The 24,264-nt window shown below is 45.8% G+C and overlaps 10 non-coding genes across 10 annotated transcripts; all 10 read right to left on the bottom strand.

The window, feature by feature from the left end:
- Positions 1-1,954: 1,954 nt before the first annotated feature.
- LOC130315752 (U2 spliceosomal RNA) lies at positions 1,955-2,145 on the bottom strand. Its single transcript, XR_008863193.1, has one exon. It is a non-coding gene; the product is annotated as a U2 spliceosomal RNA (small nuclear RNA).
- A 2,095-nt stretch (positions 2,146-4,240) lies between these two features.
- On the bottom strand, positions 4,241-4,431 carry LOC130315751 (U2 spliceosomal RNA). Its single transcript, XR_008863192.1, has one exon. It is a non-coding gene; the product is annotated as a U2 spliceosomal RNA (small nuclear RNA).
- Positions 4,432-6,517: 2,086 nt separating this feature from the next.
- Positions 6,518-6,708, bottom strand: LOC130315749 (U2 spliceosomal RNA). Its single transcript, XR_008863190.1, has one exon. It is a non-coding gene; the product is annotated as a U2 spliceosomal RNA (small nuclear RNA).
- A 2,086-nt stretch (positions 6,709-8,794) lies between these two features.
- On the bottom strand, positions 8,795-8,985 carry LOC130315748 (U2 spliceosomal RNA). The gene has a single exon (XR_008863189.1). It is a non-coding gene; the product is annotated as a U2 spliceosomal RNA (small nuclear RNA).
- Positions 8,986-11,075: 2,090 nt separating this feature from the next.
- On the bottom strand, positions 11,076-11,266 carry LOC130315898 (U2 spliceosomal RNA). The gene has a single exon (XR_008863326.1). It is a non-coding gene; the product is annotated as a U2 spliceosomal RNA (small nuclear RNA).
- A 2,088-nt stretch (positions 11,267-13,354) lies between these two features.
- On the bottom strand, positions 13,355-13,545 carry LOC130315747 (U2 spliceosomal RNA). The gene has a single exon (XR_008863188.1). It is a non-coding gene; the product is annotated as a U2 spliceosomal RNA (small nuclear RNA).
- Positions 13,546-15,628: 2,083 nt separating this feature from the next.
- Positions 15,629-15,819, bottom strand: LOC130315746 (U2 spliceosomal RNA). The gene has a single exon (XR_008863187.1). It is a non-coding gene; the product is annotated as a U2 spliceosomal RNA (small nuclear RNA).
- Positions 15,820-17,907: 2,088 nt separating this feature from the next.
- Positions 17,908-18,098, bottom strand: LOC130315744 (U2 spliceosomal RNA). The gene has a single exon (XR_008863186.1). It is a non-coding gene; the product is annotated as a U2 spliceosomal RNA (small nuclear RNA).
- Positions 18,099-20,184: 2,086 nt separating this feature from the next.
- Positions 20,185-20,375, bottom strand: LOC130315891 (U2 spliceosomal RNA). The gene has a single exon (XR_008863319.1). It is a non-coding gene; the product is annotated as a U2 spliceosomal RNA (small nuclear RNA).
- A 2,093-nt stretch (positions 20,376-22,468) lies between these two features.
- LOC130315958 (U2 spliceosomal RNA) lies at positions 22,469-22,659 on the bottom strand. Its single transcript, XR_008863369.1, has one exon. It is a non-coding gene; the product is annotated as a U2 spliceosomal RNA (small nuclear RNA).
- Positions 22,660-24,264: the final 1,605 nt, after the last annotated feature.

Raw genomic sequence — 24,264 nt, 5'->3', positions numbered from 1 at the left:
CAGAACCTAAACCCATACCATTATTGCTAAGCAGCAAGACAGGGGCCCATTGCACTCCCACGGGGCCTTTTTAAATGCAATCCATAACCCGGATTTGCCAGGAACCCTTCTTACTCCTCCTACTTGCATGTGACACTGGGCTTAGGATCTGCATAGGAAACACACACACAAGCACACACCTACCTTTGTTGCCTGCAGATGCCTCCTTGGCTGTCCCCAAACGGTATCAAACCAACACCCACGGGAAGCTGTAAGCATAGAGGACATGCCTGCACCCCATTGGACTTACCTGTGTGGGTTAAATCCGGGTTATTTGACAACCTATGGCGGTGATGGTTCTGCTCAGGCAGAGCAGTGCTGATGCTCCTCATAAAGCTGTCGCTGCTGTGAAGGTTCTAGGTGACATCACAAATCCCTATGGTTACATACACAACAAAGCTGGGTTGTTGTTGTTTACACTCTGCAAGGCCTGTGGAAGTGAGTGACATCATAGCACTGTAGTTCTGAGGGTTCTAGATGGATGCAACAATCTCCTGTTGCTTCTATGAAGGCCATAATAGACGACATCACCAAACAGCTCCATAGTCACATACACAGCAAAGGAGAGATGTTGTTTACACCTAGTGATGTCAGTGGTATTGAGTGACATCACAGCACAGTGCTAAGGCTCCTGGGCCTGGACACAGCAGCGGCTGCAATATCTCAACGGAGAATACGTTTATATATATGTGTGTGTGTGCGCGTATATATATATATATATATATATATATATATATATATATATATATATTTCTCCGCCGAAATCACTTTTAAACCCATTTCCACCTTTTTTTCCCTTCTCTTCCTCTTACTTTTTTTTCACGTTTTTTTACGTTTTTCTCCTTTTCGCCTCTTTTCTGGGCGTATTATTCTTCTTTTTCTTCTTTTTCTTCGTCTAATGCATACCCCATCAGTGCAGCAATGCTTATTCAATACCGCCAGCAGATGGAGACACTGGGGGATAATTTTCTAAGGATTTATACTGATTTTTCCTGTCTGAATTTGTCGCACAGAAAGTTGCAGGCCAAATATGTGTGACATTTCTGCGACTTTAGCTTCTAGAGCATTTTTACAACATTATACATAGGTGCTGAATACATAAAAAGCGACTGTTCAGCGACAGACAAGTCGCATCGGCTGAAAGTAGGCCAGAATGTCAGTCCATGTTGGAGCAGGTTTAGATACAGTCTAAAGTATAGATCTCAAAGTCTGTGCACAGAATTTAGCAAGGGCCTCGCACCTTCTGATGCATCAGGTAGGTGCACAATAGCATAGCCTAACCCTCTGTACTTTGGTCTATATTGATGCGGGACATAGACAGCCAGCTGATGACCAATCCATTAGTGCAATGGATGGCTGGAAGCATTTGTCTTTGCCTTTGCAATACCACAGAAGCAATGCATGGTCAATGTACAGCAATGACACACCTGTGTGAACAGCCAGGAGACCCCCCCCATGTTATGTTACATAGTTACATAGTTAGTACGGTCGAAAAAAGACATATGTCCATCAAGTTCAACCAGGGAATTAAGGGGTAGGGGTGTGGCGCGATATTGGGGAAGGGATGAGATTTTATATTTCTTCATAAGCATTAATCTTATTTTGTCAATTAGGAACATTCAGCACCCACCCGCTATCAAGGCAGCTGCCTATCATGTCATGCCCTACCTGCACAGGTGTGCTGGCTACTCAAATGATCCAATTAAGGAGGCCATTTAGTCAGCAGCAGCAGAAGTCCTGTGCCTGGACGCTCCAACAGCGGCCAGACACAAGCAGAAGCAGAAGCAGCAGAAGCAGCAGCAGCAGCACCACCTTTTGTTTTTTGGCTGCAGCAGCAGCAGCAAGGCCCACAGGGCTGGCTACCAGCAAGCAGGTAGCAATGAAAGTAGGAATCTTTCTTTTTAACCCTGTAAGGGGGTGGTGCACTGTACCCGAAGATACTGCCATATCGGGTCAATGCATAGGGCGACGGAAGCAAGCTTCGAAATCGGCCCCCGTTCTCAAAAATCCATTTAATATATGGTCCCCAGATAGGGGACGTATCAGATATTAAACTGATAAGAACAGATACTACACTTGATCTTAGCCAAAAGGCCGAGAAGCGATAACCGTGAAAGGGGCGGGCCCAACAAGGTCCCCTTCATGGGCACTATCACTGCTTGCTGTCAGGGAGGCTGCCAGACAATTTTCCATGCACACTCTGGGCTGGGGGGCAGTCAACCACCAGTACACACAGCAGAACCTAAACCCATACCATTATTGCTAAGCAGCAAGACAGGGGCCCATTGCACTCCCACGGGGCCTTTTTAAATGCAATCCATAACCCGGATTTGCCAGGAACCCTTCTTACTCCTCCTACTTGCATGTGACACTGGGCTTAGGATCTGCATAGGAAACACACACACAAGCACACACCTACCTTTGTTGCCTGCAGATGCCTCCTTGGCTGTCCCCAAACGGTATCAAACCAACACCCACGGGAAGCTGTAAGCATAGAGGACATGCCTGCACCCCATTGGACTTACCTGTGTGGGTTAAATCCGGGTTATTTGACAACCTATGGCGGTGATGGTTCTGCTCAGGCAGAGCAGTGCTGATGCTCCTCATAAAGCTGTCGCTGCTGTGAAGGTTCTAGGTGACATCACAAATCCCTATGGTTACATACACAACAAAGCTGGGTTGTTGTTGTTTACACTCTGCAAGGCCTGTGGAAGTGAGTGACATCATAGCACTGTAGTTCTGAGGGTTCTAGATGGATGCAACAATCTCCTGTTGCTTCTATGAAGGCCATAATAGACGACATCACCAAACAGCTCCATAGTCACATACACAGCAAAGGAGAGATGTTGTTTACACCTAGTGATGTCAGTGGTATTGAGTGACATCACAGCACAGTGCTAAGGCTCCTGGGCCTGGACACAGCAGCGGCTGCAATATCTCAACGGAGAATACGTTTATATATATGTGTGTGTGTGCGCGTATATATATATATATATATATATATATATATATATATATATATATATATTTCTCCGCCGAAATCACTTTTAAACCCATTTCCACCTTTTTTTCCCTTCTCTTCCTCTTACTTTTTTTTCACGTTTTTTTACGTTTTTCTCCTTTTCGCCTCTTTTCTGGGCGTATTATTCTTCTTTTTCTTCTTTTTTTTCGTCTAATGCATACCCCATCAGTGCAGCAATGCTTATTCAATACCGCCAGCAGATGGAGACACTGGGGGATAATTTTCTAAGGATTTATACTGATTTTTCCTGTCTGAATTTGTCGCACAGAAAGTTGCAGGCCAAATATGTGTGACATTTCTGCGACTTTAGCTTCTAGAGCATTTTTACAACATTATACATAGGTGCTGAATACATAAAAAGCGACTGTTCAGCGACAGACAAGTCGCATCGGCTGAAAGTAGGCCAGAATGTCAGTCCATGTTGGAGCAGGTTTAGATACAGTCTAAAGTATAGATCTCAAAGTCTGTGCACAGAATTTAGCAAGGGCCTCGCACCTTCTGATGCATCAGGTAGGTGCACAATAGCATAGCCTAACCCTCTGTACTTTGGTCTATATTGATGCGGGACATAGACAGCCAGCTGATGACCAATCCATTAGTGCAATGGATGGCTGGAAGCATTTGTCTTTGCCTTTGCAATACCACAGAAGCAATGCATGGTCAATGTACAGCAATGACACACCTGTGTGAACAGCCAGGAGACCCCCCCCATGTTATGTTACATAGTTACATAGTTAGTACGGTCGAAAAAAGACATATGTCCATCAAGTTCAACCAGGGAATTAAGGGGTAGGGGTGTGGCGCGATATTGGGGAAGGGATGAGATTTTATATTTCTTCATAAGCATTAATCTTATTTTGTCAATTAGGAACATTCAGCACCCACCCGCTATCAAGGCAGCTGCCTATCATGTCATGCCCTACCTGCACAGGTGTGCTGGCTACTCAAATGATCCAATTAAGGAGGCCATTTAGTCAGCAGCAGCAGAAGTCCTGTGCCTGGACGCTCCAACAGCGGCCAGACACAAGCAGAAGCAGAAGCAGCAGAAGCAGCAGCAGCACCACCTTTTGTTTTTTGGCTGCAGCAGCAGCAGCAGCAAGGCCCACAGGGCTGGCTAGCTGGCTAGCCAGCAAGCAGGTAGCAATGAAAGTAGGAATCTTTCTTTTTAACCCTGTAAGGGGGTGGTGCACTGTACCCGAAGATACTGCCATATCGGGTCAATGCATAGGGCGACGGAAGCAAGCTTCGAAATCGGCCCCCGTTCTCAAAAATCCATTTAATATATGGTCCCCAGATAGGGGACGTATCAGATATTAAACTGATAAGAACAGATACTACACTTGATCTTAGCCAAAAGGCCGAGAAGCGATAACCGTGAAAGGGGCGGGCCCAACAAGGTCCCCTTCATGGGCACTATCACTGCTTGCTGTCAGGGAGGCTGCCAGACAATTTTCCATGCACACTCTGGGCTGGGGGGCAGTCAACCACCAGTACACACAGCAGAACCTAAACCCATACCATTATTGCTAAGCAGCAAGACAGGGGCCCATTGCACTCCCACGGGGCCTTTTTAAATGCAATCCATAACCCGGATTTGCCAGGAACCCTTCTTACTCCTCCTACTTGCATGTGACACTGGGCTTAGGATCTGCATAGGAAACACACACACAAGCACACACCTACCTTTGTTGCCTGCAGATGCCTCCTTGGCTGTCCCCAAACGGTATCAAACCAACACCCACGGGAAGCTGTAAGCATAGAGGACATGCCTGCACCCCATTGGACTTACCTGTGTGGGTTAAATCCGGGTTATTTGACAACCTATGGCGGTGATGGTTCTGCTCAGGCAGAGCAGTGCTGATGCTCCTCATAAAGCTGTCGCTGCTGTGAAGGTTCTAGGTGACATCACAAATCCCTATGGTTACATACACAACAAAGCTGGGTTGTTGTTGTTTACACTCTGCAAGGCCTGTGGAAGTGAGTGACATCATAGCACTGTAGTTCTGAGGGTTCTAGATGGATGCAACAATCTCCTGTTGCTTCTATGAAGGCCATAATAGACGACATCACCAAACAGCTCCATAGTCACATACACAGCAAAGGAGAGATGTTGTTTACACCTAGTGATGTCAGTGGTATTGAGTGACATCACAGCACAGTGCTAAGGCTCCTGGGCCTGGACACAGCAGCGGCTGCAATATCTCAACGGAGAATACGTTTATATATATGTGTGTGTGTGCGCGTATATATATATATATATATATATATATATATATATATATATATTTCTCCGCCGAAATCACTTTTAAACCCATTTCCACCTTTTTTTCCCTTCTCTTCCTCTTACTTTTTTTTCACGTTTTTTTACGTTTTTCTCCTTTTCGCCTCTTTTCTGGGCGTATTATTCTTCTTTTTCTTCTTTTTTTTCGTCTAATGCATACCCCATCAGTGCAGCAATGCTTATTCAATACCGCCAGCAGATGGAGACACTGGGGGATAATTTTCTAAGGATTTATACTGATTTTTCCTGTCTGAATTTGTCGCACAGAAAGTTGCAGGCCAAATATGTGTGACATTTCTGCGACTTTAGCTTCTAGAGCATTTTTACAACATTATACATAGGTGCTGAATACATAAAAAGCGACTGTTCAGCGACAGACAAGTCGCATCGGCTGAAAGTAGGCCAGAATGTCAGTCCATGTTGGAGCAGGTTTAGATACAGTCTAAAGTATAGATCTCAAAGTCTGTGCACAGAATTTAGCAAGGGCCTCGCACCTTCTGATGCATCAGGTAGGTGCACAATAGCATAGCCTAACCCTCTGTACTTTGGTCTATATTGATGCGGGACATAGACAGCCAGCTGATGACCAATCCATTAGTGCAATGGATGGCTGGAAGCATTTGTCTTTGCCTTTGCAATACCACAGAAGCAATGCATGGTCAATGTACAGCAATGACACACCTGTGTGAACAGCCAGGAGACCCCCCCCATGTTATGTTACATAGTTACATAGTTAGTACGGTCGAAAAAAGACATATGTCCATCAAGTTCAACCAGGGAATTAAGGGGTAGGGGTGTGGCGCGATATTGGGGAAGGGATGAGATTTTATATTTCTTCATAAGCATTAATCTTATTTTGTCAATTAGGAACATTCAGCACCCACCCGCTATCAAGGCAGCTGCCTATCATGTCATGCCCTACCTGCACAGGTGTGCTGGCTACTCAAATGATCCAATTAAGGAGGCCATTTAGTCAGCAGCAGCAGAAGTCCTGTGCCTGGACGCTCCAACAGCGGCCAGACACAAGCAGAAGCAGAAGCAGCAGAAGCAGCAGCAGCACCACCTTTTGTTTTTTGGCTGCAGCAGCAGCAGCAAGGCCCACAGGGCTGGCTAGCTGGCTAGCCAGCAAGCAGGTAGCAATGAAAGTAGGAATCTTTCTTTTTAACCCTGTAAGGGGGTGGTGCACTGTACCCGAAGATACTGCCATATCGGGTCAATGCATAGGGCGACGGAAGCAAGCTTCGAAATCGGCCCCCGTTCTCAAAAATCCATTTAATATATGGTCCCCAGATAGGGGACGTATCAGATATTAAACTGATAAGAACAGATACTACACTTGATCTTAGCCAAAAGGCCGAGAAGCGATAACCGTGAAAGGGGCGGGCCCAACAAGGTCCCCTTCATGGGCACTATCACTGCTTGCTGTCAGGGAGGCTGCCAGACAATTTTCCATGCACACTCTGGGCTGGGGGGCAGTCAACCACCAGTACACACAGCAGAACCTAAACCCATACCATTATTGCTAAGCAGCAAGACAGGGGCCCATTGCACTCCCACGGGGCCTTTTTAAATGCAATCCATAACCCGGATTTGCCAGGAACCCTTCTTACTCCTCCTACTTGCATGTGACACTGGGCTTAGGATCTGCATAGGAAACACACACACAAGCACACACCTACCTTTGTTGCCTGCAGATGCCTCCTTGGCTGTCCCCAAACGGTATCAAACCAACACCCACGGGAAGCTGTAAGCATAGAGGACATGCCTGCACCCCATTGGACTTACCTGTGTGGGTTAAATCCGGGTTATTTGACAACCTATGGCGGTGATGGTTCTGCTCAGGCAGAGCAGTGCTGATGCTCCTCATAAAGCTGTCGCTGCTGTGAAGGTTCTAGGTGACATCACAAATCCCTATGGTTACATACACAACAAAGCTGGGTTGTTGTTGTTTACACTCTGCAAGGCCTGTGGAAGTGAGTGACATCATAGCACTGTAGTTCTGAGGGTTCTAGATGGATGCAACAATCTCCTGTTGCTTCTATGAAGGCCATAATAGACGACATCACCAAACAGCTCCATAGTCACATACACAGCAAAGGAGAGATGTTGTTTACACCTAGTGATGTCAGTGGTATTGAGTGACATCACAGCACAGTGCTAAGGCTCCTGGGCCTGGACACAGCAGCGGCTGCAATATCTCAACGGAGAATACGTTTATATATATGTGTGTGTGTGCGCGTATATATATATATATATATATATATATATATATATATATATATTTCTCCGCCGAAATCACTTTTAAACCCATTTCCACCTTTTTTTCCCTTCTCTTCCTCTTACTTTTTTTTCACGTTTTTTTACGTTTTTCTCCTTTTCGCCTCTTTTCTGGGCGTATTATTCTTCTTTTTCTTCTTTTTTTTCGTCTAATGCATACCCCATCAGTGCAGCAATGCTTATTCAATACCGCCAGCAGATGGAGACACTGGGGGATAATTTTCTAAGGATTTATACTGATTTTTCCTGTCTGAATTTGTCGCACAGAAAGTTGCAGGCCAAATATGTGTGACATTTCTGCGACTTTAGCTTCTAGAGCATTTTTACAACATTATACATAGGTGCTGAATACATAAAAAGCGACTGTTCAGCGACAGACAAGTCGCATCGGCTGAAAGTAGGCCAGAATGTCAGTCCATGTTGGAGCAGGTTTAGATACAGTCTAAAGTATAGATCTCAAAGTCTGTGCACAGAATTTAGCAAGGGCCTCGCACCTTCTGATGCATCAGGTAGGTGCACAATAGCATAGCCTAACCCTCTGTACTTTGGTCTATATTGATGCGGGACATAGACAGCCAGCTGATGACCAATCCATTAGTGCAATGGATGGCTGGAAGCATTTGTCTTTGCCTTTGCAATACCACAGAAGCAATGCATGGTCAATGTACAGCAATGACACACCTGTGTGAACAGCCAGGAGACCCCCCCCATGTTATGTTACATAGTTACATAGTTAGTACGGTCGAAAAAAGACATATGTCCATCAAGTTCAACCAGGGAATTAAGGGGTAGGGGTGTGGCGCGATATTGGGGAAGGGATGAGATTTTATATTTCTTCATAAGCATTAATCTTATTTTGTCAATTAGGAACATTCAGCACCCACCCGCTATCAAGGCAGCTGCCTATCATGTCATGCCCTACCTGCACAGGTGTGCTGGCTACTCAAATGATCCAATTAAGGAGGCCATTTAGTCAGCAGCAGCAGAAGTCCTGTGCCTGGACGCTCCAACAGCGGCCAGACACAAGCAGAAGCAGAAGCAGCAGAAGCAGCAGCAGCACCACCTTTTGTTTTTTGGCTGCAGCAGCAGCAGCAAGGCCCACAGGGCTGGCTAGCTGGCTAGCCAGCAAGCAGGTAGCAATGAAAGTAGGAATCTTTCTTTTTAACCCTGTAAGGGGGTGGTGCACTGTACCCGAAGATACTGCCATATCGGGTCAATGCATAGGGCGACGGAAGCAAGCTTCGAAATCGGCCCCCGTTCTCAAAAATCCATTTAATATATGGTCCCCAGATAGGGGACGTATCAGATATTAAACTGATAAGAACAGATACTACACTTGATCTTAGCCAAAAGGCCGAGAAGCGATAACCGTGAAAGGGGCGGGCCCAACAAGGTCCCCTTCATGGGCACTATCACTGCTTGCTGTCAGGGAGGCTGCCAGACAATTTTCCATGCACACTCTGGGCTGGGGGGCAGTCAACCACCAGTACACACAGCAGAACCTAAACCCATACCATTATTGCTAAGCAGCAAGACAGGGGCCCATTGCACTCCCACGGGGCCTTTTTAAATGCAATCCATAACCCGGATTTGCCAGGAACCCTTCTTACTCCTCCTACTTGCATGTGACACTGGGCTTAGGATCTGCATAGGAAACACACACACAAGCACACACCTACCTTTGTTGCCTGCAGATGCCTCCTTGGCTGTCCCCAAACGGTATCAAACCAACACCCACGGGAAGCTGTAAGCATAGAGGACATGCCTGCACCCCATTGGACTTACCTGTGTGGGTTAAATCCGGGTTATTTGACAACCTATGGCGGTGATGGTTCTGCTCAGGCAGAGCAGTGCTGATGCTCCTCATAAAGCTGTCGCTGCTGTGAAGGTTCTAGGTGACATCACAAATCCCTATGGTTACATACACAACAAAGCTGGGTTGTTGTTGTTTACACTCTGCAAGGCCTGTGGAAGTGAGTGACATCATAGCACTGTAGTTCTGAGGGTTCTAGATGGATGCAACAATCTCCTGTTGCTTCTATGAAGGCCATAATAGACGACATCACCAAACAGCTCCATAGTCACATACACAGCAAAGGAGAGATGTTGTTTACACCTAGTGATGTCAGTGGTATTGAGTGACATCACAGCACAGTGCTAAGGCTCCTGGGCCTGGACACAGCAGCGGCTGCAATATCTCAACGGAGAATACGTTTATATATATGTGTGTGTGTGCGCGTATATATATATATATATATATATATATATATATATATATATATATATTTCTCCGCCGAAATCACTTTTAAACCCATTTCCACCTTTTTTTCCCTTCTCTTCCTCTTACTTTTTTTTCACGTTTTTTTACGTTTTTCTCCTTTTCGCCTCTTTTCTGGGCGTATTATTCTTCTTTTTCTTCTTTTTTTTCGTCTAATGCATACCCCATCAGTGCAGCAATGCTTATTCAATACCGCCAGCAGATGGAGACACTGGGGGATAATTTTCTAAGGATTTATACTGATTTTTCCTGTCTGAATTTGTCGCACAGAAAGTTGCAGGCCAAATATGTGTGACATTTCTGCGACTTTAGCTTCTAGAGCATTTTTACAACATTATACATAGGTGCTGAATACATAAAAAGCGACTGTTCAGCGACAGACAAGTCGCATCGGCTGAAAGTAGGCCAGAATGTCAGTCCATGTTGGAGCAGGTTTAGATACAGTCTAAAGTATAGATCTCAAAGTCTGTGCACAGAATTTAGCAAGGGCCTCGCACCTTCTGATGCATCAGGTAGGTGCACAATAGCATAGCCTAACCCTCTGTACTTTGGTCTATATTGATGCGGGACATAGACAGCCAGCTGATGACCAATCCATTAGTGCAATGGATGGCTGGAAGCATTTGTCTTTGCCTTTGCAATACCACAGAAGCAATGCATGGTCAATGTACAGCAATGACACACCTGTGTGAACAGCCAGGAGACCCCCCCCATGTTATGTTACATAGTTACATAGTTAGTACGGTCGAAAAAAGACATATGTCCATCAAGTTCAACCAGGGAATTAAGGGGTAGGGGTGTGGCGCGATATTGGGGAAGGGATGAGATTTTATATTTCTTCATAAGCATTAATCTTATTTTGTCAATTAGGAACATTCAGCACCCACCCGCTATCAAGGCAGCTGCCTATCATGTCATGCCCTACCTGCACAGGTGTGCTGGCTACTCAAATGATCCAATTAAGGAGGCCATTTAGTCAGCAGCAGCAGAAGTCCTGTGCCTGGACGCTCCAACAGCGGCCAGACACAAGCAGAAGCAGAAGCAGCAGAAGCAGCAGCAGCACCACCTTTTGTTTTTTGGCTGCAGCAGCAGCAGCAAGGCCCACAGGGCTGGCTAGCTGGCTAGCCAGCAAGCAGGTAGCAATGAAAGTAGGAATCTTTCTTTTTAACCCTGTAAGGGGGTGGTGCACTGTACCCGAAGATACTGTCATATCGGGTCAATGCATAGGGCGACGGAAGAAAGCTTCGAAATCGGCCCCCGTTCTCAAAAATCCATTTAATATATGGTCCCCAGATAGGGGACGTATCAGATATTAAACTGATAAGAACAGATACTACACTTGATCTTAGCCAAAAGGCCGAGAAGCGATAACCGTGAAAGGGGCGGGCCCAACAAGGTCCCCTTCATGGGCACTATCACTGCTTGCTGTCAGGGAGGCAGCCAGACAATTTTCCATGCACACTCTGGGCTGGGGGGCAGTCAACCACCAGTACACACAGCAGAACCTAAACCCATACCATTATTGCTAAGCAGCAAGACAGGGGCCCATTGCACTCCCACGGGGCCTTTTTAAATGCAATCCATAACCCGGATTTGCCAGGAACCCTTCTTACTCCTCCTACTTGCATGTGACACTGGGCTTAGGATCTGCATAGGAAACACACACACAAGCACACACCTACCTTTGTTGCCTGCAGATGCCTCCTTGGCTGTCCCCAAACGGTATCAAACCAACACCCACGGGAAGCTGTAAGCATAGAGGACATGCCTGCACCCCATTGGACTTACCTGTGTGGGTTAAATCCGGGTTATTTGACAACCTATGGCGGTGATGGTTCTGCTCAGGCAGAGCAGTGCTGATGCTCCTCATAAAGCTGTCGCTGCTGTGAAGGTTCTAGGTGACATCACAAATCCCTATGGTTACATACACAACAAAGCTGGGTTGTTGTTGTTTACACTCTGCAAGGCCTGTGGAAGTGAGTGACATCATAGCACTGTAGTTCTGAGGGTTCTAGATGGATGCAACAATCTCCTGTTGCTTCTATGAAGGCCATAATAGACGACATCACCAAACAGCTCCATAGTCACATACACAGCAAAGGAGAGATGTTGTTTACACCTAGTGATGTCAGTGGTATTGAGTGACATCACAGCACAGTGCTAAGGCTCCTGGGCCTGGACACAGCAGCGGCTGCAATATCTCAACGGAGAATACGTTTATATATATGTGTGTGTGTGCGCGTATATATATATATATATATATATATATATATATATATATATATATTTCTCCGCCGAAATCACTTTTAAACCCATTTCCACCTTTTTTTCCCTTCTCTTCCTCTTACTTTTTTTTCACGTTTTTTTACGTTTTTCTCCTTTTCGCCTCTTTTCTGGGCGTATTATTCTTCTTTTTCTTCTTTTTTTTCGTCTAATGCATACCCCATCAGTGCAGCAATGCTTATTCAATACCGCCAGCAGATGGAGACACTGGGGGATAATTTTCTAAGGATTTATACTGATTTTTCCTGTCTGAATTTGTCGCACAGAAAGTTGCAGGCCAAATATGTGTGACATTTCTGCGACTTTAGCTTCTAGAGCATTTTTACAACATTATACATAGGTGCTGAATACATAAAAAGCGACTGTTCAGCGACAGACAAGTCGCATCGGCTGAAAGTAGGCCAGAATGTCAGTCCATGTTGGAGCAGGTTTAGATACAGTCTAAAGTATAGATCTCAAAGTCTGTGCACAGAATTTAGCAAGGGCCTCGCACCTTCTGATGCATCAGGTAGGTGCACAATAGCATAGCCTAACCCTCTGTACTTTGGTCTATATTGATGCGGGACATAGACAGCCAGCTGATGACCAATCCATTAGTGCAATGGATGGCTGGAAGCATTTGTCTTTGCCTTTGCAATACCACAGAAGCAATGCATGGTCAATGTACAGCAATGACACACCTGTGTGAACAGCCAGGAGACCCCCCCCATGTTATGTTACATAGTTACATAGTTAGTACGGTCGAAAAAAGACATATGTCCATCAAGTTCAACCAGGGAATTAAGGGGTAGGGGTGTGGCGCGATATTGGGGAAGGGATGAGATTTTATATTTCTTCATAAGCATTAATCTTATTTTGTCAATTAGGAACATTCAGCACCCACCCGCTATCAAGGCAGCTGCCTATCATGTCATGCCCTACCTGCACAGGTGTGCTGGCTACTCAAATGATCCAATTAAGGAGGCCATTTAGTCAGCAGCAGCAGAAGTCCTGTGCCTGGACGCTCCAACAGCGGCCAGACACAAGCAGAAGCAGAAGCAGCAGAAGCAGCAGCAGCACCACCTTTTGTTTTTTGGCTGCAGCAGCAGCAGCAAGGCCCACAGGGCTGGCTAGCTGGCTAGCCAGCAAGCAGGTAGCAATGAAAGTAGGAATCTTTCTTTTTAACCCTGTAAGGGGGTGGTGCACTGTACCCGAAGATACTGCCATATCGGGTCAATGCATAGGGCGACGGAAGCAAGCTTCGAAATCGGCCCCCGTTCTCAAAAATCCATTTAATATATGGTCCCCAGATAGGGGACGTATCAGATATTAAACTGATAAGAACAGATACTACACTTGATCTTAGCCAAAAGGCCGAGAAGCGATAACCGTGAAAGGGGCGGGCCCAACAAGGTCCCCTTCATGGGCACTATCACTGCTTGCTGTCAGGGAGGCTGCCAGACAATTTTCCATGCACACTCTGGGCTGGGGGGCAGTCAACCACCAGTACACACAGCAGAACCTAAACCCATACCATTATTGCTAAGCAGCAAGACAGGGGCCCATTGCACTCCCACGGGGCCTTTTTAAATGCAATCCATAACCCGGATTTGCCAGGAACCCTTCTTACTCCTCCTACTTGCATGTGACACTGGGCTTAGGATCTGCATAGGAAACACACACACAAGCACACACCTACCTTTGTTGCCTGCAGATGCCTCCTTGGCTGTCCCCAAACGGTATCAAACCAACACCCACGGGAAGCTGTAAGCATAGAGGACATGCCTGCACCCCATTGGACTTACCTGTGTGGGTTAAATCCGGGTTATTTGACAACCTATGGCGGTGATGGTTCTGCTCAGGCAGAGCAGTGCTGATGCTCCTCATTGTCGCTGCTGTGAAGGTTCTAGGTGACATCACAAATCCCTATGGTTACATACACAACAAAGCTGGGTTGTTGTTGTTTACACTCTGCAAGGCCTGTGGAAGTGAGTGACATCATAGCACTGTAGTTCTGAGGGTTCTAGATGGATGCAACAATCTCCTGTTGCTTCTATGAAGGCCATAATAGACGACATCACCAAACAGCTCCATAGTCACATACACAGCAAAGGAGAGATGTTGTTTACACCTAGTGATGTCAGTGGTATTGAGTGACATCACAGCACAGTGCTAAGGCTCCTGGGCCTGGACACAGCAGCGGCTGCAATATCTCAACGGAGAATACGTTTATATATATGTGTGTGTGTGCGCGTATATATATATATATATATATATATATATATATATATATATATATTTCTCCGCCGAAATCACTTTTAAACCCATTTCCACCTTTTTTTCCCTTCTCTTCCTCTTACTTTTTTTTCACGTTTTTTTACGTTTTTCTCCTTTTCGCCTCTTTTCTGGGCGTATTATTCTTCTTTTTCTTCTTTTTTTTCGTCTAATGCATACCCCATCAGTGCAGCAATGCTTATTCAATACCGCCAGCAGATGGAGACACTGGGGGATAATTTTCTAAGGATTTATACTGATTTTTCCTGTCTGAATTTGTCGCACAGAAAGTTGCAGGCCAAATATGTGTGACATTTCTGCGACTTTAGCTTCTAGAGCATTTTTACAACATTATACATAGGTGCTGAATACATAAAAAGCGACTGTTCAGCCACAGACAAGTCGCATCGGCTGAAAGTAGGCCAGAATGTCAGTCCATGTTGGAGCAGGTTTAGATACAGTCTAAAGTATAGATCTCAAAGTCTGTGCACAGAATTTAGCAAGGGCCTCGCACCTTCTGATGCATCAGGTAGGTGCACAATAGCATAGCCTAACCCTCTGTACTTTGGTCTATATTGATGCGGGACATAGACAGCCAGCTGATGACCAATCCATTAGTGCAATGGATGGCTGGAAGCATTTGTCTTTGCCTTTGCAATACCACAGAAGCAATGCATGGTCAATGTACAGCAATGACACACCTGTGTGAACAGCCAGGAGACCCCCCCCATGTTATGTTACATAGTTACATAGTTAGTACGGTCGAAAAAAGACATATGTCCATCAAGTTCAACCAGGGAATTAAGGGGTAGGGGTGTGGCGCGATATTGGGGAAGGGATGAGATTTTATATTTCTTCATAAGCATTAATCTTATTTTGTCAATTAGGAACATTCAGCACCCACCCGCTATCAAGGCAGCTGCCTATCATGTCATGCCCTACCTGCACAGGTGTGCTGGCTACTCAAATGATCCAATTAAGGAGGCCATTTAGTCAGCAGCAGCAGAAGTCCTGTGCCTGGACGCTCCAACAGCGGCCAGACACAAGCAGAAGCAGAAGCAGCAGAAGCAGCAGCAGCACCACCTTTTGTTTTTTGGCTGCAGCAGCAGCAGCAAGGCCCACAGGGCTGGCTAGCTGGCTAGCCAGCAAGCAGGTAGCAATGAAAGTAGGAATCTTTCTTTTTAACCCTGTAAGGGGGTGGTGCACTGTACCCGAAGATACTGCCATATCGGGTCAATGCATAGGGCGACGGAAGCAAGCTTCGAAATCGGCCCCCGTTCTCAAAAATCCATTTAATATATGGTCCCCAGATAGGGGACGTATCAGATATTAAACTGATAAGAACAGATACTACACTTGATCTTAGCCAAAAGGCCGAGAAGCGATAACCGTGAAAGGGGCGGGCCCAACAAGGTCCCCTTCATGGGCACTATCACTGCTTGCTGTCAGGGAGGCTGCCAGACAATTTTCCATGCACACTCTGGGCTGGGGGGCAGTCAACCACCAGTACACACAGCAGAACCTAAACCCATACCATTATTGCTAAGCAGCAAGACAGGGGCCCATTGCACTCCCACGGGGCCTTTTTAAATGCAATCCATAACCCGGATTTGCCAGGAACCCTTCTTACTCCTCCTACTTGCATGTGACACTGGGCTTAGGATCTGCATAGGAAACACACACACAAGCACACACCTACCTTTGTTGCCTGCAGATGCCTCCTTGGCTGTCCCCAAACGGTATCAAACCAACACCCACGGGAAGCTGTAAGCATAGAGGACATGCCTGCACCCCATTGGACTTACCTGTGTGGGTTAAATCCGGGTTATTTGACAACCTATGGCGGTGATGGTTCTGCTCAGGCAGAGCAGTGCTGATGCTCCTCATAAAGCTGTCGCTGCTGTGAAGGTTCTAGGTGACATCACAAATCCCTATGGTTACATACACAACAAAGCTGGGTTGTTGTTGTTTACACTCTGCAAGGCCTGTGGAAGTGAGTGACATCATAGCACTGTAGTTCTGAGGGTTCTAGATGGATGCAACAATCTCCTGTTGCTTCTATGAAGGCCATAATAGACGACATCACCAAACAGCTCCATAGTCACATACACAGCAAAGGAGAGATGTTGTTTACACCTAGTGATGTCAGTGGTATTGAGTGACATCACAGCACAGTGCTAAGGCTCCTGGGCCTGGACACAGCAGCGGCTGCAATATCTCAACGGAGAATACGTTTATATATATGTGTGTGTGTGCGCGTATATATATATATATATATATATATATATATATATATATATATATTTCTCCGCCGAAATCACTTTTAAACCCATTTCCACCTTTTTTTCCCTTCTCTTCCTCTTACTTTTTTTTCACGTTTTTTTACGTTTTTCTCCTTTTCGCCTCTTTTCTGGGCGTATTATTCTTCTTTTTCTTCTTTTTTTTCGTCTAATGCATACCCCATCAGTGCAGCAATGCTTATTCAATACCGCCAGCAGATGGAGACACTGGGGGATAATTTTCTAAGGATTTATACTGATTTTTCCTGTCTGAATTTGTCGCACAGAAAGTTGCAGGCCAAATATGTGTGACATTTCTGCGACTTTAGCTTCTAGAGCATTTTTACAACATTATACATAGGTGCTGAATACATAAAAAGCGACTGTTCAGCCACAGACAAGTCGCATCGGCTGAAAGTAGGCCAGAATGTCAGTCCATGTTGGAGCAGGTTTAGATACAGTCTAAAGTATAGATCTCAAAGTCTGTGCACAGAATTTAGCAAGGGCCTCGCACCTTCTGATGCATCAGGTAGGTGCACAATAGCATAGCCTAACCCTCTGTACTTTGGTCTATATTGATGCGGGACATAGACAGCCAGCTGATGACCAATCCATTAGTGCAATGGATGGCTGGAAGCATTTGTCTTTGCCTTTGCAATACCACAGAAGCAATGCATGGTCAATGTACAGCAATGACACACCTGTGTGAACAGCCAGGAGACCCCCCCCATGTTATGTTACATAGTTACATAGTTAGTACGGTCGAAAAAAGACATATGTCCATCAAGTTCAACCAGGGAATTAAGGGGTAGGGGTGTGGCGCGATATTGGGGAAGGGATGAGATTTTATATTTCTTCATAAGCATTAATCTTATTTTGTCAATTAGGAACATTCAGCACCCACCCGCTATCAAGGCAGCTGCCTATCATGTCATGCCCTACCTGCACAGGTGTGCTGGCTACTCAAATGATCCAATTAAGGAGGCCATTTAGTCAGCAGCAGCAGAAGTCCTGTGCCTGGACGCTCCAACAGCGGCCAGACACAAGCAGAAGCAGAAGCAGCAGAAGCAGCAGCAGCACCACCTTTTGTTTTTTGGCTGCAGCAGCAGCAGCAAGGCCCACAGGGCTGGCTAGCTGGCTAGCCAGCAAGCAGGTAGCAATGAAAGTAGGAATCTTTCTTTTTAACCCTGTAAGGGGGTGGTGCACTGTACCCGAAGATACTGCCATATCGGGTCAATGCATAGGGCGACGGAAGCAAGCTTCGAAATCGGCCCCCGTTCTCAAAAATCCATTTAATATATGGTCCCCAGATAGGGGACGTATCAGATATTAAACTGATAAGAACAGATACTACACTTGATCTTAGCCAAAAGGCCGAGAAGCGATAACCGTGAAAGGGGCGGGCCCAACAAGGTCCCCTTCATGGGCACTATCACTGCTTGCTGTCAGGGAGGCTGCCAGACAATTTTCCATGCACACTCTGGGCTGGGGGGCAGTCAACCACCAGTACACACAGCAGAACCTAAACCCATACCATTATTGCTAAGCAGCAAGACAGGGGCCCATTGCACTCCCACGGGGCCTTTTTAAATGCAATCCATAACCCGGATTTGCCAGGAACCCTTCTTACTCCTCCTACTTGCATGTGACACTGGGCTTAGGATCTGCATAGGAAACACACACACAAGCACACACCTACCTTTGTTGCCTGCAGATGCCTCCTTGGCTGTCCCCAAACGGTATCAAACCAACACCCACGGGAAGCTGTAAGCATAGAGGACATGCCTGCACCCCATTGGACTTACCTGTGTGGGTTAAATCCGGGTTATTTGACAACCTATGGCGGTGATGGTTCTGCTCAGGCAGAGCAGTGCTGATGCTCCTCATAAAGCTGTCGCTGCTGTGAAGGTTCTAGGTGACATCACAAATCCCTATGGTTACATACACAACAAAGCTGGGTTGTTGTTGTTTACACTCTGCAAGGCCTGTGGAAGTGAGTGACATCATAGCACTGTAGTTCTGAGGGTTCTAGATGGATGCAACAATCTCCTGTTGCTTCTATGAAGGCCATAATAGACGACATCACCAAACAGCTCCATAGTCACATACACAGCAAAGGAGAGATGTTGTTTACACCTAGTGATGTCAGTGGTATTGAGTGACATCACAGCACAGTGCTAAGGCTCCTGGGCCTGGACACAGCAGCGGCTGCAATATCTCAACGGAGAATACGTTTATATATATGTGTGTGTGTGCGCGTATATATATATATATATATATATATATATATATATATATATATTTCTCCGCCGAAATCACTTTTAAACCCATTTCCACCTTTTTTTCCCTTCTCTTCCTCTTACTTTTTTTTCACGTTTTTTTACGTTTTTCTCCTTTTCGCCTCTTTTCTGGGCGTATTATTCTTCTTTTTCTTCTTTTTTTTCGTCTAATGCATACCCCATCAGTGCAGCAATGCTTATTCAATACCGCCAGCAGATGGAGACACTGGGGGATAATTTTCTAAGGATTTATACTGATTTTTCCTGTCTGAATTTGTCGCACAGAAAGTTGCAGGCCAAATATGTGTGACATTTCTGCGACTTTAGCTTCTAGAGCATTTTTACAACATTATACATAGGTGCTGAATACATAAAAAGCGACTGTTCAGCGACAGACAAGTCGCATCGGCTGAAAGTAGGCCAGAATGTCAGTCCATGTTGGAGCAGGTTTAGATACAGTCTAAAGTATAGATCTCAAAGTCTGTGCACAGAATTTAGCAAGGGCCTCGCACCTTCTGATGCATCAGGTAGGTGCACAATAGCATAGCCTAACCCTCTGTACTTTGGTCTATATTGATGCGGGACATAGACAGCCAGCTGATGACCAATCCATTAGTGCAATGGATGGCTGGAAGCATTTGTCTTTGCCTTTGCAATACCACAGAAGCAATGCATGGTCAATGTACAGCAATGACACACCTGTGTGAACAGCCAGGAGACCCCCCCCATGTTATGTTACATAGTTACATAGTTAGTACGGTCGAAAAAAGACATATGTCCATCAAGTTCAACCAGGGAATTAAGGGGTAGGGGTGTGGCGCGATATTGGGGAAGGGATGAGATTTTATATTTCTTCATAAGCATTAATCTTATTTTGTCAATTAGGAACATTCAGCACCCACCCGCTATCAAGGCAGCTGCCTATCATGTCATGCCCTACCTGCACAGGTGTGCTGGCTACTCAAATGATCCAATTAAGGAGGCCATTTAGTCAGCAGCAGCAGAAGTCCTGTGCCTGGACGCTCCAACAGCGGCCAGACACAAGCAGAAGCAGAAGCAGCAGAAGCAGCAGCAGCACCACCTTTTGTTTTTTGGCTGCAGCAGCAGCAGCAAGGCCCACAGGGCTGGCTAGCTGGCTAGCCAGCAAGCAGGTAGCAATGAAAGTAGGAATCTTTCTTTTTAACCCTGTAAGGGGGTGGTGCACTGTACCCGAAGATACTGCCATATCGGGTCAATGCATAGGGTGACGGAAGCAAGCTTCGAAATCGGCCCCCGTTCTCAAAAATCCATTTAATATATGGTCCCCAGATAGGGGACGTATCAGATATTAAACTGATAAGAACAGATACTACACTTGATCTTAGCCAAAAGGCCGAGAAGCGATAACCGTGAAAGGGGCGGGCCCAACAAGGTCCCCTTCATGGGCACTATCACTGCTTGCTGTCAGGGAGGCTGCCAGACAATTTTCCATGCACACTCTGGGCTGGGGGGCAGTCAACCACCAGTACACACAGCAGAACCTAAACCCATACCATTATTGCTAAGCAGCAAGACAGGGGCCCATTGCACTCCCACGGGGCCTTTTTAAATGCAATCCATAACCCGGATTTGCCAGGAACCCTTCTTACTCCTCCTACTTGCATGTGACACTGGGCTTAGGATCTGCATAGGAAACACACACACAAGCACACACCTACCTTTGTTGCCTGCAGATGCCTCCTTGGCTGTCCCCAAACGGTATCAAACCAACACCCACGGGAAGCTGTAAGCATAGAGGACATGCCTGCACCCCATTGGACTTACCTGTGTGGGTTAAATCCGGGTTATTTGACAACCTATGGCGGTGATGGTTCTGCTCAGGCAGAGCAGTGCTGATGCTCCTCATAAAGCTGTCGCTGCTGTGAAGGTTCTAGGTGACATCACAAATCCCTATGGTTACATACACAACAAAGCTGGGTTGTTGTTGTTTACACTCTGCAAGGCCTGTGGAAGTGAGTGACATCATAGCACTGTAGTTCTGAGGGTTCTAGATGGATGCAACAATCTCCTGTTGCTTCTATGAAGGCCATAATAGACGACATCACCAAACAGCTCCATAGTCACATACACAGCAAAGGAGAGATGTTGTTTACACCTAGTGATGTCAGTGGTATTGAGTGACATCACAGCACAGTGCTAAGGCTCCTGGGCCTGGACACAGCAGCGGCTGCAATATCTCAACGGAGAATACGTTTATATATATGTGTGTGTGTGCGCGTATATATATATATATATATATATATATATATATATATATATATATATATTTCTCCGCCGAAATCACTTTTAAACCCATTTCCACCTTTTTTTCCCTTCTCTTCCTCTTACTTTTTTTTCACGTTTTTTTAAGTTTTTCTCCTTTTCGCCTCTTTTCTGGGCGTATTATTCTTCTTTTTCTTCTTTTTTTTCGTCTAATGCATACCCCATCAGTGCAGCAATGCTTATTCAATACCGCCAGCAGATGGAGACACTGGGGGATAATTTTCTAAGGATTTATACTGATTTTTCCTGTCTAAATTTGTCGCACAGAAAGTTGCAGGCCAAATATGTGTGACATTTCTGCGACTTTAGCTTCTAGAGCATTTTTACAACATTATACATAGGTGCTGAATACATAAAAAGCGACTGTTCAGCGACAGACAAGTCGCATCGGCTGAAAGTAGGCCAGAATGTCAGTCCATGTTGGAGCAGGTTTAGATACAGTCTAAAGTATAGATCTCAAAGTCTGTGCACAGAATTTAGCAAGGGCCTCGCACCTTCTGATGCATCAGGTAGGTGCACAATAGCATAGCCTAACCCTCTGTACTTTGGTCTATATTGATGCGGGACATAGACAGCCAGCTGATGACCAATCCATTAGTGCAATGGATGGCTGGAAGCATTTGTCTTTGCCTTTGCAATACCACAGAAGCAATGCATGGTCAATGTACAGCAATGACACACCTGTGTGAACAGCCAGGAGACCCCCCCCCATGTTATGTTACATAGTTACATAGTTAGTACGGTCGAAAAAAGACATATGTCCATCAAGTTCAACCAGGGAATTAAGGGGTAGGGGTGTGGCGCGATATTGGGGAAGGGATGAGATTTTATATTTCTTCATAAGCATTAATCTTATTTTGTCAATTAGGAACATTCAGCACCCACCCGCTATCAAGGCAGCTGCCTATCATGTCATGCCCTACCTGCACAGGTGTGCTGGCTACTCAAATGATCCAATTAAGGAGGCCATTTAGTCAGCAGCAGCAGAAGTCCTGTGCCTGGACGCTCCAACAGCGGCCAGACACAAGCAGAAGCAGAAGCAGCAGAAGCAGCAGCAGCACCACCTTTTGTTTTTTGGCTGCAGCAGCAGCAGCAAGGCCCACAGGGCTGGCTAGCTGGCTAGCCAGCAAGCAGGTAGCAATGAAAGTAGGAATCTTTCTTTTTAACCCTGTAAGGGGGTGGTGCACTGTACCCGAAGATACTGCCATATCGGGTCAATGCATAGGGCGACGGAAGCAAGCTTCGAAATCGGCCCCCGTTCTCAAAAATCCATTTAATATATGGTCCCCAGATAGGGGACGTATCAGATATTAAACTGATAAGAACAGATACTACACTTGATCTTAGCCAAAAGGCCGAGAAGCGATAACCGTGAAAGGGGCGGGCCCAACAAGGTCCCCTTCATGGGCACTATCACTGCTTGCTGTCAGGGAGGCTGCCAGACAATTTTCCATGCACACTCTGGGCTGGGGGGCAGTCAACCACCAGTACACACAGCAGAACCTAAACCCATACCATTATTGCTAAGCAGCAAGACAGGGGCCCATTGCACTCCCACGGGGCCTTTTTAAATGCAATCCATAACCCGGATTTGCCAGGAACCCTTCTTACTCCTCCTACTTGCATGTGACACTGGGCTTAGGATCTGCATAGGAAACACACACACAAGCACACACCTACCTTTGTTGCCTGCAGATGCCTCCTTGGCTGTCCCCAAACGGTATCAAACCAACACCCACGGGAAGCTGTAAGCATAGAGGACATGCCTGCACCCCATTGGACTTACCTGTGTGGGTTAAATCCGGGTTATTTGACAACCTATGGCGGTGATGGTTCTGCTCAGGCAGAGCAGTGCTGATGCTCCTCATAAAGCTGTCGCTGCTGTGAAGGTTCTAGGTGACATCACAAATCCCTATGGTTACATACACAACAAAGCTGGGTTGTTGTTGTTTACACTCTGCAAGGCCTGTGGAAGTGAGTGACATCATAGCACTGTAGTTCTGAGGGTTCTAGATGGATGCAACAATCTCCTGTTGCTTCTATGAAGGCCATAATAGACGACATCACCAAACAGCTCCATAGTCACATACACAGCAAAGGAGAGATGTTGTTTACACCTAGTGATGTCAGTGGTATTGAGTGACATCACAGCACAGTGCTAAGGCTCCTGGGCCTGGACACAGCAGCGGCTGCAATATCTCAACGGAGAATACGTTTATATATATGTGTGTGTGTGCGCGTATATATATATATATATATATATATATATATATATATTTCTCCGCCGAAATCACTTTTAAACCCATTTCCACCTTTTTTTCCCTTCTCTTCCTCTTACTTTTTTTTCACGTTTTTTTACGTTTTTCTCCTTTTCGCCTCTTTTCTGGGCGTATTATTCTTCTTTTTCTTCTTTTTTTTCGTCTAATGCATACCCCATCAGTGCAGCAATGCTTATTCAATACCGCCAGCAGATGGAGACACTGGGGGATAATTTTCTAAGGATTTATACTGATTTTTCCTGTCTGAATTTGTCGCACAGAAAGTTGCAGGCCAAATATGTGTGACATTTCTGCGACTTTAGCTTCTAGAGCATTTTTACAACATTATACATAGGTGCTGAATACATAAAAAGCGACTGTTCAGCGACAGACAAGTCGCATCGGCTGAAAGTAGGCCAGAATGTCAGTCCATGTTGGAGCAGGTTTAGATACAGTCTAAAGTATAGATCTCAAAGTCTGTGCACAGAATTTAGCAAGGGCCTCGCACCTTCTGATGCATCAGGTAGGTGCACAATAGCATAGCCTAACCCTCTGTACTTTGGTCTATATTGATGCGGGACATAGACAGCCAGCTGATGACCAATCCATTAGTGCAATGGATGGCTGGAAGCATTTGTCTTTGCCTTTGCAATACCACAGAAGCAATGCATGGTCAATGTACAGCAATGACACACCTGTGTGAACAGCCAGGAG

This window comes from Hyla sarda, unplaced genomic scaffold (assembly GCF_029499605.1).
Source record: "Hyla sarda isolate aHylSar1 unplaced genomic scaffold, aHylSar1.hap1 scaffold_189, whole genome shotgun sequence".
Lineage (NCBI taxonomy): Eukaryota > Metazoa > Chordata > Amphibia > Anura > Hylidae > Hyla > Hyla sarda.
This window is presented reverse-complemented; position numbering and strand designations above follow the sequence as displayed.